Source organism: Squalius cephalus, assembly GCF_949319135.1.
Source record: "Squalius cephalus genome assembly, chromosome: 9".
Classification (NCBI taxonomy): Eukaryota; Metazoa; Chordata; class Actinopteri; order Cypriniformes; family Leuciscidae; genus Squalius; species Squalius cephalus.
Window position 1 is genome coordinate 1,505,001 of NC_137130.1, and position 7,282 is coordinate 1,512,282.

Here is a 7,282-nt window from a genome sequence, read left to right on the forward strand (position 1 = left end):
TTTTAAGTGTTGATATGTGGTTGCTAGGGTGTTACTATGCAGTTAAGCTGCTCTGGGTGTTTTAAAGTGTTGATATGTGGTTACTAGGGTGTTACTATGCAGTTAAGCTGCTCTGGGTGTTTTTAAGTGTTGCTATGTGGTTGCCAAGGTGTTCTGGGTGGTTGCTAGGGTGTTACTATGCAGTTAAGCTGCTCTGGGTGTTTTTAAGTGTTGCTATGTGGTTGCTAAGGTGTTCTGGGTTGTTGCTAGGGTGTTACTATGCAGTTAAGCTGCTCTGGGTGTTTTTAAGTGTTGGTATGTAGTTACTAAGGTGTTCTGGGTTGTTGCTAGGTGTTTTCTTCATATTTGGTGTTGACGAATCCTGCATCCTCGTGTCTCAGCATCTTCTGGTCAGTATGTGTGGTTCGGGGTAATCCTTCACTGTGTGTCTGTGTGTTCAGATGTTGTCTAGTGCAGCAGGTACAAATGGTGAATCTGATCTCTTAGTAAAGTAACTGCACACTTTCCTCAGTAACGCACATAATTTGTGTGATGATTCACGTCTGGAGCACAAAGACACTGTTTGCACTCAACTTTAGTTCTTTGTTTTCAGCAGGCGTTTTGGCGTCTCTGTCTTGAGGGAGAATATTGTTGTTTGTGTTTGTCACAAGGCATATTCTCTCTAATTCTCTCCAGATGGACCTTCATGTCTTCTGCATCTGTAGGGTTTACTCAAACAGGGTGTGTGTGTTTGTTGATGAAAATATTGTCGCACACAGAGAACAATGAGATGATGAAGACCCAAGAGAATCGTCAAGAAAGATGAAAGAGTCATGGCTGGATGAATCTAAACAACTGGTTATCAGTGACTCTCTCTTTAAGTCAGTCACACAAACAGGTACGTGTTCATCAGCCCAATAACTGAGGTTGTAAATCAAAGATTATTGGAGTAAATGTTATTTAAAAAAGTGTTTAATTTAATGTGTTTCTGACTTTAATACAGAACAGTCGTAAAGCTGTTAAGACATCTCAGCTGTTGAAAATGATACTTGATGTATTAGATGTATGATTGATTTTTAATACAAGATGCAGAATTGTTACCATATTTCTTTTATAGATTCAAGTATGACTCCGTATTCCCCTATTGTTATTGTTATTATTTCATAAAAAAATAATAAAAAAATAGGAAAAAAAGTGTTACTTTCCATTTCATTGTAATTAATTGTGAAATCAATGTATTTAAGTGTATATGTCAGTGTATATGTAAGGTAATTTCTGAATGGTTATTGATATAAATCATCACAGAAATGTTTCTGCTGCTGAAAGTGTATCTTTTTGACACCGAGATCTAATAAAAGCAGCTCTGATGTTAAATGTTTATGACCATGGTGAGGCTTTACTATTATATGATCCTTAAAGTACAGACGCCTTAAAAAACATGCATTATCTTGATTTTCTGTCTTGTTTCATTGAGATCTCGACTTCAGTGTTGCTTTTTCTTGTTTTCCAGAACAAATATCTAAACATTCTTAAATCAAGATACATTTACTGGAGAAGCAAAATGACTGAAGATATTAAGTCTTGTTTTCTGAAAATGTATCAAAATTAAGTGATTTTATTCTTTAAACAAGAATAAATATCTGCCAATGGAGTCAGAAAAATAAAAGAGAAAACAAGTTTAATTTTCTAAGATATTTCTACTGGAATACAATATAAAAATACTGAGGAAGAACATCAGGTTACACTTTATTTTAAGGTGTCATTGTTACAATGTAATTAAGCATTTAACTACTGAGTGATATTAAATCAAAAAAGTTGTTAATTATGCATAATTTACTGTTATTACTATGGAAAGTATGTCATATTATATAACAAGGACACTGTAAAATAAAGTGTTACTGAACAATGTTTTTGTGGTGTAATTCAGATAGTTCATGCTGTGTGAATGAAGAATACGTTTTGGTTTCAGACTCTTTCGATATCTGTCAGTAATGAACCCGAAGAAGAAGGACAGAAGAGGGACAGAAATGGGACAGAAGAGGGACTGAAGAGGGACTGAAGAGGAACAGAAGAAGGACAGAAGAGGGACAGAAGAAGGACAGAAGAAGGACAGAAGAAGGACAGAAGAGGGACAGAAGAAGGACAGAAGAGGAACAGAAGAAGGACAGAAAAGGAACAGAAGAGGGACAGAAGAGGGACAGAAGAAGGACTGAAGAGGGACTGAAGAGGAACAGAAGAAGGACAGAAGAGGAACAGAAGAGGGACAGACGAGGAACAGAAGAGGGACAGAAGAGGGACAGAAGAAGGACAGAAGAGGGACAGAAGAAGGACAGAAGAGGGACAGAAGAAGGACAGAAGAAGGACAGAAGAAGGACAGAAGAGGGACAGAAGAAGGACAGAAGAGGAACAGAAGAAGGACAGAAAAGGAACAGAAGAGGGACAGAAGAGGGACAGAAGAAGGACAGAAGAAGGACAGAAGAAGGACAGAAGGACAGAAGAAGGACAGAAGAGGGACAGAAGAAGGACAGAAGAGGGACAGAAGAGGGACAGAAGAAGGACAGAAGAGGGACAGAAGAGGGACAGAAGAGGGACAGAAGAAGGACAGAAGAGGGACAGAAGAAGGACAGAAGAAGGACAGAAGAGGGACAGAAGAAGGACAGAAGAGGGACAGAAGAGGGACAGAAGAAGGACAGAAGAAGGACAGAAGAGGAACAGAAGAAGGACAGAAGAGGAACAGAAGAAGGACAGAAGAGGAACAGAAGAAGGACAGAAGAAGGACAGAAGAGGGACAGAAGAAGGACAGAAGAAGGACAGAAGAAGGACAGAAGAAGGACAGAAGAAGGACAGAAGAGGAACAGAAGAAGGACAGAAGAAGGACAGAAGAGGAACAGAAGAGGAACAGAAGAGGGACAGAAGAGGAACAGAAGAAGGACAGAAGAGGAACAGAAGAGGAACAGAAGAAGGACAGAAGAGGGACAGAAGAGGAACAGAAGAAGGACAGAAGAGGGAGAGAAGAGGGACAGAAGAAGGACAGAAGAGGGACAGAAGAAGGACAGAAGAAGGACAGAAGAGGGACAGAAGAAGGACAGAAGAAGGACAGAAGAGGAACAGAAGAAGGACAGAAGAGGAACAGAAGAAGGACAGAAAAGGAACAGAAGAAGGACAGAAGAGGGACAGAAGAGGAACAGAAGAAGGACAGAAGAGGGACAGAAGAAGGACAGAAGAGGGACAGAAGAGGGACAGAAGAGGAACAGAAGAAGGACAGAAGAGGAACAGAAGAGGAACAGAAGAAGGACAGAAGAGGGACAGAAGAGGAACAGAAGAAGGACAGAAGAGGGACAGAAGAGGAACAGAAGAAGGACAGAAGAGGAACAGAAGAAGGACAGAAGAGGGACAGAAGAGGAACAGAAGAAGGACAGAAGAGGAACAGAAGAAGGACAGAAGAGGGACAGAAGAGGAACAGAAGAAGGACAGAAGAGGGACAGAAGAGGGACAGAAGAGGAACAGAAGAAGGACAGAAGAGGGACAGAAGAGGGACAGAAGAGGGACAGAAGAGGGACAGAAGAGGAACAGAAGAAGGACAGAAGAGGAACAGAAGAGGGACAGAAGAAGGACAGAAGAGGAACAGAAGAGGGACAGAAGAGGAACAGAAGAAGGACAGAAGGACAGAAGAGGGACAGAAGAAGGACAGAAGAGGGACAGAAGAGGAACAGAAGAAGGACAGAAGAGGGACAGAAGAGGAACAGAAGAAGGACAGAAGAGGAACAGAAGAGGAACAGAAGAAGGACAGAAGAGGAACAGAAGAGGGACAGAAGAGGAACAGAAGAAGGACAGAAGAGGAACAGAAGAGGAACAGAAGAAGGACAGAAGAGGAACAGAAGAGGGACAGAAGAGGAACAGAAGAAGGACAGAAGGACAGAAGAGGGACAGAAGAAGGACAGAAGAGGGACAGAAGAGGAACAGAAGAAGGACAGAAGAGGGACAGAAGAGGAACAGAAGAAGGACAGAAGAGGGACAGAAGAGGAACAGAAGAAGGACAGAAGAGGAACAGAAGAGGAACAGAAGAAGGACAGAAGAGGAACAGAAGAGGAACAGAAGAAGGACAGAAGAGGAACAGAAGAGGGACAGAAGAGGAACAGAAGAAGGACAGAAGGACAGAAGAGGGACAGAAGAAGGACAGAAGAGGGACAGAAGAGGAACAGAAGAAGGACAGAAGAGGGACAGAAGAGGAACAGAAGAAGGACAGAAGAGGGACAGAAGAGGAACAGAAGAAGGACAGAAGAGGAACAGAAGAGGGACAGAAGAGGAACAGAAGAGGGACAGAAGAGGGACAGAAGAGGAACAGAAGAGGGACAGAAGAGGGACAGAAGAGGAACAGAAGAGGAACAGAAGAGGGACAGACGAGGAACAGAAGAGGGACAGAAGAGGAACAGAAGAGGAACAGAAGAGGAACAGAAGAGGGACAGAAGAGGAACAGAAGAGGAACAGAAGAGGGACAGAAGAGGAACAGAAGAGGAACAGAAGAAGGACAGAAGAGGGACAGAAGAGGAACAGAAGAAGGACAGAAGAGGGACAGAAGAGGAACAGAAGAGGGACAGAAGAGGGACAGAAGAGGAACAGAAGAGGAACAGAAGAGGGACAGACGAGGGACAGAAGAGGAACAGAAGAGGAACAAAAGAGGGACAGAAGAGGGACAGAAGAGGGACAGAAGAAGGACAGAAGAGGGAGAGAAGAGGGACAGAAGAGGGACAAAAGAGGGACAGAAGAGGGACAGAAGAGGGACAGAAGAAGGACAGAAGAGGAACAGAAGAAGGACAGAAAAGGAACAGAAGAAGGACAGAAGAGGGACAGAAGAGGAACAGAAGAAGGACAGAAGAAGGACAGAAGAGGGACAGAAGAGGGACTGAAGAGGGACAGAAGAGGAACAGAAGAAGGACAGAAGAGGGAGAGAAGAGGAACAGAAGAAGGACAGAAGAGAAACAGAAGAGGGACAGAAGAGGGACTGAAGAGGGACTGAAGAAGGACAGAAGAGGGACAGAAGAGGGACAGAAGAAGGACAGAAGAGGAACAGAAGAGGGACAGAAGAGGAACAGAAGAAGGACAGAAGAGGGACTGAAGAGGGACTGAAGAGGGACTGAAGAGGAACAGAAGAAGGACAGAAGAGGGACAGAAGAAGGACAGAAGAGGGACTGAAGAGGAACAGAAGAAGGACAGAAGAGGGACAGAAGAGGGACAGAAGAGGGACAGAAGAGGAACAGAAGAAGGACAGTAGAGGAACAGAAGAGGGACAGAAGAGGAACAGAAGAAGGACAGAAGAGGGACTGAAGAGGGACTGAAGAGGAACAGAAGAAGGACAGAAGAGGGACAGAAGAAGGACAGAAGAGGAACAGAAGAGGGACAGAAGAGGAACAGAAGAAGGACAGAAGAGGGACAGAAGAGGGACAGAAGAGGGACAGAAGAGGAACAGAAGAAGGACAGAAGAGGAACAGAAGAGGGACAGAAGAGGAACAGAAGAAGGACAGAAGAGGGACAGAAGAGGGACAGAAGAGGAACAGAAGAAGGACAGAAGAGGGACTGAAGAGGGACTGAAGAGGGACTGAAGAGGAACAGAAGAAGGACAGAAGAGGGACAGAAGAAGGACAGAAGAGGGACTGAAGAGGAACAGAAGAAGGACAGAAGAGGGACAGAAGAAGGACAGAAGAGGGACAGAAGAGGGACAGAAGAGGAACAGAAGAAGGACAGAAGAGGGACAGAAGAGGGACAGAAGAGGAACAGAAGAAGGACAGAAGAGGAACAGAAGAGGAACAGAAGAGGGACAGAAGAGGGACAGAAGAGGAACAGAAGAAGGACAGAAGAGGAACAGAAGAGGAACAGAAGAGGAACAGAAGAAGGACAGAAGAGGGACAGAAGAGGAACAGAAGAAGGACAGAAGAGGAACAGAAGAGGAACAGAAGAAGGACAGAAGAGGGACAGAAGAGGGACAGAAGAGGAACAGAAGAAGGACAGAAGAGGGACAGAAGAGGAACAGAAGAGGAACAGAAGAGGGACAGAAGAAGGACTGAAGAGGAACAGAAGAGGAACAGAAGAAGGACAGAAGAGGGACAGAAGAGGGACAGAAGAGGAACAGAAGAAGGACAGAAGAGGAACAGAAGAGGAACAGAAGAGGAACAGAAGAGGAACAGAAGAAGGACTGAAGAGGAACAGAAGAGGAACAGAAGAAGGACAGAAGAGGGACAGAAGAGGGACAGAAGAGGAACAGAAGAAGGACAGAAGAGGGACAGAAGAGGGACAGAAGAGGGACAGAAGAGGAACAGAAGAAGGACAGAAGAGGGACAGAAGAGGAACAGAAGAGGAACAGAAGAAGGACAGAAGAGGGACAGAAGAGGGACAGAAGAGGGACAGAAGAAGAACAGAAGAGGGACAGAAGAGGAACAGAAGAGGAACAGAAGAAGGACAGAAGAGGGACAGAAGAGGGACAGAAGAGGAACAGAAGAAGGACAGAAGAAGGACAGAAGAGGAACAGAAGAGGGAGAGAAGAGGAACAGAAGAGGAACAGAAGAAGGACAGAAGAGGGACAGAAGAGGGACAGAAGAGGGACAGAAGAGGGACAGAAGAGGAACAGAAGAAGGACAGAAGAGGAACAGAAGAGGGACAGACGAGGAACAGAAGAGGGACAGAAGAAGGACAGAAGAGGAACAGAAGAGGAACAGAAGAGGGACAGAAGAGGGACAGAAGAGGAACAGAAGAGGAACAGAAGAGGAACAGAAGAGGGACAGACGAGGAACAGAAGAGGGACAGAAGAGGAACAGAAGAAGGACAGAAGAGGGACAGAAGAGGGACAGAAGAGGAACAGAAGAGGAACAGAAAAGGGAGAGAAGAGGAACAGAAGAGGAACAGAAGAGGGACAGAAGAGGAACAGAAGAAGGACAGAAGAGGGACAGAAGAGGAACAGAAGAGGGAGAGAAGAGGAAGAGGAACAGAAGAAGGACAGAAGAGGGACAGAAGAGGAACAGAAGAGGGACAGAAGAGGGACAGAAGAGGAACAGAAGAGGAACAGAAGAGGGACAGACGAGGAACAGAAGAGGGACAGAAGAGGAACAGAAGAGGAACAGAAGAGGAACAGAAGAGGAACAGAAGAGGGACAGAAGAGGAACAGAAGAGGGACAGAAGAGGGACAGAAGAGGAACAGAAGAAGGACAGAAGAGGGACAGAAGAGGAACAGAAGAGGAACAGAAGAGGGACAGAAGAGGAACAGAAGAGGGACTGAAGAGGAACAGAAGAGGAACAGAAGAGGAACAGAAGA